Source organism: Antechinus flavipes, chromosome 1 (assembly GCF_016432865.1).
Source record: "Antechinus flavipes isolate AdamAnt ecotype Samford, QLD, Australia chromosome 1, AdamAnt_v2, whole genome shotgun sequence".
NCBI classification, from domain to species: domain Eukaryota; kingdom Metazoa; phylum Chordata; class Mammalia; order Dasyuromorphia; family Dasyuridae; genus Antechinus; species Antechinus flavipes.
The window spans coordinates 287,030,556-287,042,640 of record NC_067398.1 but is presented as its reverse complement, the minus strand read 5'-3'; the positions used below and the strand labels follow the sequence as shown (position 1 = coordinate 287,042,640).

The window sequence follows — 12,085 nt, the reverse complement described above, 5'->3', positions numbered from 1 at the left end:
TTTTCAAAAGACCTTTCTTGATTCTCCTCCTTGTTTTTAGTCTCTCCTCTACATTTAAACATGTATTTACATAGTATATAAATAAATATGTAATATATAACATAATATAAATTTAAGATATGCATTGTACTGTATATATATGTAATATGTGTGCATGTGTAATATGTGTGTGTGCATGTGTGTATTTCTCGTTTATTTTCTGCAGACATCTTATATCCTCCCAGTACAATATTCTCTTTGAAGTCAAAGACAACTTTACTTTTGTATTTTATCAATAATGGTTATAATTGTATAATAGCTTAAAATGATTAATTAGAGCTTTTGGGACACTCTGTGTAAATATCTACAGTGATTTATATTATCTCATTAGGGCTTTATCACAATCCTAAGGTGCAGATACTTCAGGTGTTATTAGTCTATTTTATAGATGAGGAAACTAAAGTCATAAAGGTTAACTAATTTATACACTGTCACACAGCTAGCAAATTTCAAAGGTAGGATTTGAACCCTTGGCTTCCCGACTCTGAGCTCAACACTACCATATCATACCCAGTAATATCGGCATACTTTTATAATACTCATTGGAACCATAGTGCATATTTGTTAGATTCCCTTTTGAGTAGTTTATGCCATCTGTGGTTATGGGACAGAGTTCTTCTAATCTAGGAATAAAACCAGAAGCATTTGCCTACTTAGCAAAATACTTGATATTCCAAATTGATCTCATGGAAAGTGAAAGAGAAGAGGACAAACTTTTCAATCCAAGTTTTCTTTGCTCTCAAAGTTACAAAAACTTACAAAATGCCAGCTGAAATGAAATCCTTTTTTTAAGTCAGTAATGATCCATTTCCCTTAAACAAAACAAACAAACAAACAAACAAAAAAAAACCCAGATGAATAGCCTAGAGCTCCTGAGACAGATTTTGTGACTATAATAAGCCATTGAAAAAAGTAACATTTAGAAATTTGCCAAAGAGAATGCTAGGTGACATAGTGAATAGAGTACCAGCCCTGAAGTCAGGAGGACCTGAGTTCAAATCTGACCTCAGACACTTGATACTTTCTACTGTATGACCCTGGGCAAGTCACTTAACCCCAACTGCCTCAGGGGGAAAAAAATCCACCACAGTATATTATAATTATGTAATGAAAAGTAGTGTCTTATAGAAGAAGGTTTGAAATACAGGAAACTAGGATTCCAAGCCCAACTTAACTATTAATCACCTCAATGACTGATTCTGAGCAAGGCTTTTAACTTGGCCAGGCCTCTCTTTTCTTACCTGTAAAATCATAAAACAGGACGAGCTTGACAATAAAATCATCTAAAGGATTCAAGAATCACTCTTTTCCATTTCTATGGCAATACAGAAGAAATGTATCTCTGAACACAACTAAATTTTGAAAATGAGTTTAATATAGCCATGAATGTAGGGGAGTTGTTCTCTGACTGAGAAATCCTACTTTTTCAGATTTAAACCCAGAATTCAGCTTATTTCTTTCTCCTTTAGCAAAGCTCAGAACTTACTCTTTAAAAGGACATTTTTCTAAGTAAAAAATTCTCCTTGACTTATTTTGAAAAATCCTCATAAAACATTTCTTTCTTTTAGTTTTTATTTTAAAGGTAAAATCAATTAGAAATATTTGTATTATGTTCCTTTTTAAATGAACATAGTGTAACACAGTTCATAAATCCCAAAATAGCCAAAAAATTATACTACATGTAATCAACATCCTTCAGTTATGAAGGGCCATTCAATTCTCATTAGACATGCTGTGGTCATTAACAGAGGAGCCCAATTGCTAGGTTCCTATTGCTATGCCACAGTCTCTTTTGAACTGTTCTACCTCAGTTTTCCTGTATGAGTTTCCCTTATCTCAGTCTCCCTAACTATTCCCCTTAGTTGTAAACCTCCTCCTCCCCCCCAGTCCATTAAGACTGAGGACCATTTACTCCAAGGTTATAAATTGTTAGTACAAGCAAAATAAACAAGAGAATAGACCTCTTGACTCTTTTCTGTCCTCAAGAATTTACAATATCCCTCTAAAATATTCCAAGATACCTCACTGACATCTTTATTTCTGTGTATTCAGACATCTTCTCTTTGGATTTTTTAGAATTTATGGCCTCCCCTATCCTGACAGATGCTTTCGCGCCCTTTTCTCTCTTCTTTATTTATAAAAGGTGTTTAAGGGTTTGAGATTCTCCCATTCAGCACTGGATAATTTGAGATGAGAGTCCTGTCCAGTCAATTATGTTCTCCAATTAATAAAATATTAAAAACTCTCTAATCTCTCTCTTGCCTCAGTTTCTCTGGCATTACACTATGTTACTAGAGGAAGGTATAGTTTTCATTTTGTACTTATACTCCCTGAGTTGAGAATAAGGACTTGTACAGAGTAGGTATTTAATATAAGTTCAATGAATAAACAAATAATGGAGAAAGATTAAGTCAATAAAAAGATGAATGAGTAAATAAATGAATGAAAAAGCATTTAGTAAGAACTTAGTGTGTGCCACCCTTTGTACTAAATGTTCAGAAAATAAATACAAGGAAGCACCCAAGATTTCTGCATTAAAAAAAAAAAACTGAGTCCCTCTATCATATTTGGGATAGAAATAAAGGGGTTACTCAAAAGCCTGATCCCACTATTGATTGGCAATAGTAGCTTTGACTTCCATTTCCAAATGGAGACATTTCACTACTACTTAAGCACTCTTGATAATGTCTTCACTCTGGAAATTTTTTAGCATAACCTTTTATTCCATGGTCTGACAGTGGGTACATTGACTTAGATTTCCTTATCAGTGGAGTTTAGAATTGAGCTGGATTTGGCCAGTATTGATGCAGTAGATGCAATGGAATTTCTAGGGAAACTGCCCTTTAGCGTACTACATTCTGGGATCAAACTATTCACTAAATGAATTCTCATTAGAGCAATTAAGAACTATTGATCTTCTTGGAAGATGTTTGGAAAAATTAATTTACCTTACATGATTCAATAATTTACTCTTAGTAAATAATTTCCTCACTCCAAGAACAAGATTTGATATGGTGGTCCCTAAAGCAAGAAATGGAAATTTACAAATGTCTAGATTAACTTCAATCCACTCATTCCTAAACAACTTGTTTAACATTATCTACTCTGATGTTCTGTATATTTTTGTTGAATTTTTTCCTAACATATAGGGGAATATAAAGGTACCTTGGTGCCTGTTTAGAAAAATGTGGTGTTCTTTTTCTTCTTTAAAATATATAATATGACGGTTCTCTCTGGGAGTGAGCAGGTTTCTCGGGGAGATTTTTTGGAGGCAGCCTTAGTATCAGTTCAGATCAATAATTACCCCAAATGCAGCCAGGTGATAAAAGTTCAGATCTTTTATTGTCTCCAATTTAGCCCGGTTAGCTTAGAAGCCTATCTCTCTGCTTGGTTCCAAGAGCTCTTGCAGCTTTGTCCTTTGCTTCTGCCTCTGATTTCTTCAGCCTCCAGAGCCAGCACCAAGTTGAATCTGTCTTGCCTCTGAGAGAGGGCTTCTGGCTCTCAATCTCCCAGAGTGCTCCTTTCCAACCCCTGTAAATGTTCCCAAGTAAAACTCCTCACTCTGAGAGGGCTTCTGGCTGAACTCAGTTGACGCTCCCCTCTCAATCTAAAATCAACTGAACTCCTCTGACTGGGCCTCTGTCTGTTTCTTATATCTGAGAGAGTAGGATTGTGGGATATCTTCCAGAGTGCTCTCTGGCCTTAAGAGCTTCAAGGGAGGTGTGAATTCACAAAGTTACACAGTTAACTTTGTGAATCTCCCATACTTGTGAATTCCAATGAGTATTTAAATACTTCTTTGTTTATATGAGATCTCTAAAGGTATGAACACAAGCATTATTGTCTATCAGTTCTACTTAGTACCTTCTTTCTTCTGGCCCATAACATCTCCTTATAGGATTAGATCAATCATATTGAACCATGCTAAATTAGGTAATTATTGTCTCTATCAACTCTAATGACTTAACAATTTGTAAAGATTCCAACAGAAAAGTATTCTCTCCATACCAATAGGTGTGGGTTTTTTTACCCTTTATGTGTATCCAGTCACTAGATCTAGAAAAAATAAAATACCTGCCAGAAGAAACTGGAAAGTAGTAATTCTTGCAATGGTCTTTCATTTATTTAATTGTAGGCAACTTTTCCATGGGGGGGGGGATATTTAAAGCCACTTGCAGGTAATTTCCCCCATTTTTATAGGAGATTGGTATGAACATATTTAAAGAATCTGAATGCAGAGATCCCAAAGTAATTTTTAAAATGGGAATAAAGATTGTAACTCCTGTGTGATGGGAGGTTAAGCATTTATTTATATAAGACCTATTATGTACAAATATTATCTCATTTGATCTCCACAACTCACAAAATAAGTGTTACTATTACCCTAATTTTGTAGTTGAGGAAACTAAAAAAACAGATATTAAGTGACTTTTCCAATATGATACTGATCATAAATATGAGACCAGATCTAAATGCAAATAAATCTTCCTGAATCTAGGTCCAGAGTTCTATCTATCTATAACTCTATATACAGCTACTTTTTACCTTCTGACTAAGAAAACTTCTACAAATGTAGGTCAACATTTTTTTCTTTAAGCTTACAATTTTTGAAAGTTGCCTAAAACACTGAGACTTGTCACATAGATAGTATGTCAGGGGAAACATATGAACCAGGGGATATGTCAGGGGAAAGATATGGCTCAGAGGGAAGCTACTGTTCCATATGTTGTCTCTCAAAATATATATTTTTTAAAATACTTAAGTATGAGAAATAAAAAGTATTCAACAAACTTTGCCATAATCAAAATTAAGATATGTTCAATTTGATTCAACAAAAATAACCCTAACAAAAAGATGGATTTTTCATCTTCATATGCAAGTACAAGAAGAAAATGGTATGGGAATTTCATGTTTTGGGGGTTTTTTCCATTTAATTTTATTTCTATTTCCAGCTTTTCTCCCTTCACAATCCTTTAAGAAGATAAGAAACACAAAACTCATTACAAATATGAAGTAATGCAAAAACAGATTTCCACATTGGACATGAGAAGAAGGAGAAGGAAAAGAAGAATTAGAAAAAGAATTAGGAGAAAAAGAAGAACAAAAACAAGAAGAATAAGAAAAATAAGAACAATAAGAACAAGAACAAAAACAAGATGAACCAGAAGACGAACAAGAACAAGGAAAAAAAAAGAAGAGAGAATATGCTTTAATTTGCATTCTGAGTCCATTACTTTTCTATCTGAAGGTAGATAGCATTTTTTCATCAAGAGTCCTTTGAAATTGTGGGGCATTACTATCAAACAGAGTCACTAAATCTTTCATAGTTGATTATCATTATAATATTTCTGGTACTGTGTAAATTGTTCTCCTGAATGACTCACATAACTTTGCATCAGTTCATAAAAGTTTTAGTTGGTTTTTCTCAAATCATTCCTTTATTGTTTATATTTTAAATAATCTTATCCAATTTAATTATGAATTGGCACCTCAAAGTTATTTTAATTTGCATTTCTTTAATATTTGTGACTTTAATTTCTTTCTCTGAAAACTGCTTGCTCATATTCTTTGACTATCTATAAATTGGGGAATATCATTTTTATTTGTATTTGAGGGATTACTGAACATGCTATGATGTTCTTTGTATTTGAGAAATGAAACTTTTATCAGAGAAACTTGCTGTAAAGATTTTTGCCAGTTTCCTGCTTTTCTCCTAATTTTAGCTACGCTAATTTTGTTTGGGCAGAAGCCTTTCTAATTTAGTGCAATCAAAACTCTTCACTTTACCTGTCTCTTTTTTGGTTTTAAATTCTTCTCTCACTTGTAGATTCAATGCTCCATTCCCTTAATTTGCTTATTACTTCACCCTTTATATTTAAATCATGTATGCATTTGGGGTTTATTTTAGAATATGGTATGAAATGATGGTCTATGTCAAGTTTTTATTAAAACTACATTACAGATTTCCAGCAGGTTTCTCCCCCCAAATAATGTATTCTTGTCCCAGTAGCTAGGGCTTTTGGATTACTCAAATACTAAATTAATGTGCTGACTTGCTTTTATATATTGTATATTTAAGGTGCTCTACTGATCAATAATGCTCTTTCTTATCTAGCATCAAATTCTTTCAATGATTACAGCTTTGCAGTATAGTTTGAGATCTGGTACTGCTAGGATTCATTCCTTTGTAGTTTTTTTAAAAACTGATTCCCTTGTTATTCTTAACATTATTTTTTATTCCTGCAGAAGAGTTTTGTTACTATTTTTTATAGCTCTATAAAATAATTCTTTGGTATTTTGATTGGTGTGGCACTGAATATGTAAATTACTTAGTATTTTTATGTTTTTTTATTGGCTCAACCTAACCATAGCATTAATATTTTTCCAATTAGATCAGTCTTTATTTGTGTGAAGAGTGTTTTGCAATTGTATTCATGGAATTCTAATGTATGTCTTGGCAATTGAACTCCCAAGTATTGTATATTATTTATAGTTATTTTATTTTTTAAAAATAATTTCCTCAAATTACATGTCAAGACAATTTTAGCATTTATTTTCACAAGATTTTGATATTCGATTTTTTTCCCTCCCTCTTTTTCTTCCTTTTTTTCTGAAAATGGTTGGAAATTTGATATAGGATATATGTGTGCTATCATGTAAAACATATTTCCATGTTTGCCACAGTTGTGAGAGGAGAAACAGATAAAAAAGAATAAAGTAAGTGAAAAAAATATGCTTTGATCTGCATTTGGAGTCCATTTATTAATATTTTCCTTCATGAGTCCTTTGTACTTGAATCATTGTATTGCTAAGAACAGCTGAGTCCTTTGTAATTGATAATCACACAATATTACTGATACTAAATACACTGTTTTTTTAGATTTGCTCATTTCATTTTGTATCAGTTTGTACAAATCTTTCCAGGTTTTTCTGAAATATGCTTGTTCATAATTTCTTATTGCATAGTAGTATTTCATTACACTTATGTATCACAGCATGTTCAGTAATCCCTCAAGTAATAGGCATCAACTTCCAATATTTTGCCACCATGAAAAGAGCTGTTATGTATTTGTACATATAGGTTCTTTTTCCTTTTTTGTGATCTTTTTAGGATACAGACATAGTAGTGGTATATTGCTGGATCAAAAGATATGCACAGTTTACTTACTTTGTGGACATAATTTCAAATTATTCACCAAAATGATTGTATCACTTCAAAATGCTGCCACTGAATTGGTGTACAAATTTTCCCATCTCCCCGTCAATATTTATAATTTTCCTTTTTTTGTCATATTAGCCAACCTAATGGATGTGAGGTAGTACTTCAGAACTTTTGGTAATATCTAAAAATGCTAATTATTTATATGGATTTATTTTATATCCTGCAATTTCACTTAAGTTGTTAATTGTTTCAACTGGTTTTTTAGTTGATCTCTAGGGTTCTTTAAGTAAATCATTATATCATTTGCCAAAAATGATGTTTTTTCCTTTCATTGTTTATGCTTATTTCTTCAATTTCTTTTTCTTGTCATTGCTATAGTTATCAGTTCTAGTAAAATATTAAATAATAATGGTGATAGTGGACATTCTTGTTTCACCCTGATCTTATAGGAAAACTTTTTAGTCTATCTTCATTATCAATGATGTTTACTTTCTGTTTTAAATAGATTCTACTTATCATTTCTTTAAAAGCCCTGTTAATTCTCTGTTTTTAGTTGTTTTCTTTTTCTTTTTTTTTTTTTTTAACATGAATGGGTATTGTAGTTTGTCAAAACCTTTTTCTGCCTCTATGGAAATAATTATATGATTTTTGTTATTAATGTGATCATTATAGTTACAGTTTTCCTGATCTCTAGGTACAAATCCAGTCTGATCACAATGTATGATTTTTGTGATATATTATTGTAATCTCCTTGAAAATATTTTCTCAAAAATTTTTGCATCAACATTTATTAGGACAATTGATCTATAATTCTCTTTCTCTGTTGTGGGTCTTTTTTGATATCAAAATCATATTTATGATTTGGTAATCTGTTAGTACATCTTCTTTACAAAAGGGAAGTTCAATAAGTCCTTTCCTTATGTCCATCATCCCAACTCTTTCAATGTTCTCTATGACCTTTCAATATAGATCATTATTCTCATTCTCTGTCACTTTATCTTTGCTTTGCTTTTCTCCTTCTTCATCCCTACCTTTTTTCTTTTTTCTTTTTTTTTCTTATCTGTATTCACTTCTTTGTCAATTTCATCTATTTCCACTATATGAAATGTCTGCTCCACTGCACTGGGGCTCAGATTTACTGCTTGTTTGCTGAGGTGAGACTTGCTGCTGGCTCTCTGGGATGCTTCCATCTGGGATTGTGTATACATATAAACACACATAAACATATGCATATTTATGAAAATGTTCATGTAGCCAGGTAAAGTAAACATAGCACACACGTACACATAAATCCATATATGTAGATATGTACATATATATACATATACAAAATACACATGCACACCTTCATATCTATTAATAACACCACAGACCTTTTCACAGCACTGAAATGCATGTTTTTTGCACTTTCATATCATTTTTCCTACATCTTATCAAATCAATTACAAGTTCTAAAAATTCTGTTTTCACACTGTCTCATCTCTCCTTTTCACTAGTATTTCTGAGATAGCATGGGTTAATGAAAATTGGAGTCAGGAGAGTCAAGGTTCAAATCTTGCCTCTGTCACATTAGTTATATGGTCCTACTTAATTTCAGTCTCTTTTGCAAAATGTAGGCAATAATAGCATCTATTTCATATTATTATTGTGAGACTAAAATCGGATAGCATATGTAAAACATTCTACAAATCAGAAATCTTTCTGTAAATGTCAATTAATATAATCCTGTTTTTTCAGAACATTATTTTCCCAATCTCACTAATTAGCCTCCTAATTAGTTCTCTTATTTTCCATCTCTCTGATCCATCATCACTATATTTGCCAAAATAATCTTACAAAGGTATAGCTCTGATAAAGTGATTCATTGCTTCAAAAATTTTTAGTGTTTTCTCTGTGATAAGATGGAACTGTTCGGACTTCTGCAAGTTGCATCCAACTCACCACTGTAGTCTTAGTTTATTTTACATATACTCTATACATACTCTACATTCTAGTCAAACAAGCCTACTAAGTTGTCCCCAATATCATTGTGTTCCCTCCTGCCTTCATGCAGATCATTTTAAATGGCCAGAACTTTCTCCCAGTATATTTCTATCTAGGGAAAGCCTTCTTTTTCTTCAAGGCCTCTTAAAGGTGTCATTTCCACCATGGAAATAACTGTTACACTGTTGGAATAGTGTCATTACTCTTCCCATTTTGTAGAAAAGAAACATAAACTTAAGATGTTATTTAATTTTCATTTGATAGATGTCAGTCAGCAAGCATTTTATATTATAGCCCTAAGAACATGCTAGACAACATTCTAAGTGTTGAAGATAAATGTTATCTCTCCCTCTCAAAAGAGAAACAATGTTTAACTGACTTGCCTAGGATTATGTAGTTAGTAAGAGTTGTAAACAACATTCAAATCTAAGTCTTCTTAAGTCCAGATCCAGCACTTTGTCAACTACACCATGAACCTTTGGCATTTATAATTTTCTGAACTACATCACAGTTGCTTGTGTATTTATTTTATTTCTCTCATTTCACTAAAGACTCCTTTTAGGCAAGGATATTTTTGTATTCCCTAAAGCGCTTTGATGTGGTCAGGGAACATAATATTTAATAAATGTTTAGGAAGTAGATAATTACTTTGATCATATGATGGTAAATCTCAAGCTAGAAGGAATTTCAGAGGTTGTCTCATTTTATAGGTAAGGATGCTGAAACCCCCAAAGATTAAATAATCAAAATCACACAAGTGTCAGAGTTAGGAAATCAAACTCAAGTTCAGTGATTGCAAATTCATTGACCTTTCACTGCAGCACAATACCTCCCAATCATGAAAATAAAAAGATCCCATGTTAGAAAATTAGTATTCAAGGATGTTGGGTTGTCACAATATTGTATTCTTTCCTTTCTAAGATCTTTTTTTTTTTTTTTTTTAGCAGAAAACAGAAGGATAAGACAAGAGTTAATTTCTTTTCTACCTAGGACAGGAACTTTGTCCTTTTCTCACATATTTTGTACAGAGCCAAGAATACTATCGGCTCTCAATATATAATAAATTACAATAATTTAATTACAGTTTTATGTATCTGGGCCATATTTTATTGACTTCATTTTTTTGTGGCACATTTTTTAGCCCTTAAGACAATAATAGCTAGGAAAAGAGACAAGCAAAAAATCAGACAATGCTATAAAATTCCAGGTGGAGAAACTTCCATTGTGATGCCTACATAAGATTATAGCTGCATCTGGCAAGAAAAACAGAAATGAAATCAAGTCATCTAAGTATTTCATGGCAAGGAATGGCAAGGAGACTCAATAGCACCTTGAGTCTACAGCATTTTCATTCACCAAAGAGCATTAGCTAACTGTTCTTGGCATTCTGAGCATGGATAATAGTGATGACCTAACAGATGGCTGCCAAAGTTAGGATTACTCCAACTTATTTCAAGTAGGATCCAACATGGAGAGCTATGATAAATAGCTCTCAGTGTTGAGAGGTGGCCAGGAGTGGTTGTTACTAATTTAAAATCTACTAAGTAATGTTAATTATACCAACTAAATAAGTAGGGAAAAAACCCCTTAGAGTTAGACTCAGATGACTTAAATTCAACTCCCAGCTCATCCCCTTAATAGCTAAATAATCATGGACAAATTGTATTTCTCTGAACCTCAGTCACCTCACCTATAAAGCAGAAAAAGAAAAATTATAGGACCTGCTTCAGGTCAGAGACTGGTTTTAATCCACCAATCCATTGACAGGTATAAGCAATTATTAATCATGTATTTCTTTGTGTTAAAAACTGAAAATACAAAAACAAAAATGCATTTCTTGCCTTCAGGGAGCTCCATTCTATTGAGAGAAATAACATTGCTTCTAACTATGAATACCTAGCAGCCAGCCTAGTGCTGAGAGGCATGTAAATAGGCATTTGATAAATGCTGGTTGAAATGAATTCTATAGTTCAGATGAAATAATATATGCAAAGTATTTTGTAACTATGAAGAGTTATGTTTTCAGTCTAATTGGCCTCCTTGATCTTCTCACATAATAATATTTTATTTTCCATCATTGTGCTCTTGCCCAGGATATGACCCGTTTTTAATGTACCATTCTTCTTTTTACCTATGCCTCTTAGAATACATAGTTTTCTTCAGAAAGTTCATCTTAAATTCTACATCCTACATGAAGCCCTTGTGAAACACTTAACTCCTAGTCCTCCATTCCCTTCAAAAATTATCTTGTGTCAACAGTTTAAAGTCCAGGATCACTTCATTTGTCTTTAAATTCCTAATAGTGTAGCATATACTATCTGGCATATAATAAGCCCTTAATAAAGATTTGTTGATTGAATGATTAATTGAAACATATATTATTATAATTCTAGATAAGATATAGATAGGAACCATAGAATATATTCGTGCACAGGTGCAACATTACTGTTACAATCCTCGGTGAGAGATACATGAAAATCAAGAAACATTAGGCTCAAAGTCATCTCTAATATTTTCTTTAGAGGCAAGGAAGGAAGTGATTTGATAGCAACAATGAAGGGAATGAAGAATGGTAATCTCAGTTTTTTTTTGTGATAAGGAAGGTAAGGTAATACTTTGTGTATAATTTCAAAATATAAAAAGGATTGGGGGTGGGGGAAAGCTAGATGGTGAATAGTGCCCAAGAGCTTAAATGTTAAAGCAAGAGTCACGGCCAGAAGTCTGTTTCATTATTTCAAATAAACACAAGGAAGGTGACATAACTGACGTCACACCCTTTGCCCTCTGCCTCATTGTTAGAAAAATGCAAAGTTGGGGAGGGGGATGAAAAATTAAGGACAATGTCTACACACAATAGCTATCATATTTTAAAAACTGATCTCAATTAACAGGTTAGGATCC

The 12,085-nt window shown here is 32.7% G+C and overlaps 1 protein-coding gene across 1 annotated transcript in view; it reads right to left on the bottom strand.

The window, feature by feature from the left end:
* The window catches only part of TMC1 (transmembrane channel like 1), a 134,363-nt gene that overhangs the window by 21,818 nt on the left and 100,460 nt on the right, over positions 1–12,085 (bottom strand). The window lies entirely within an intron of this gene.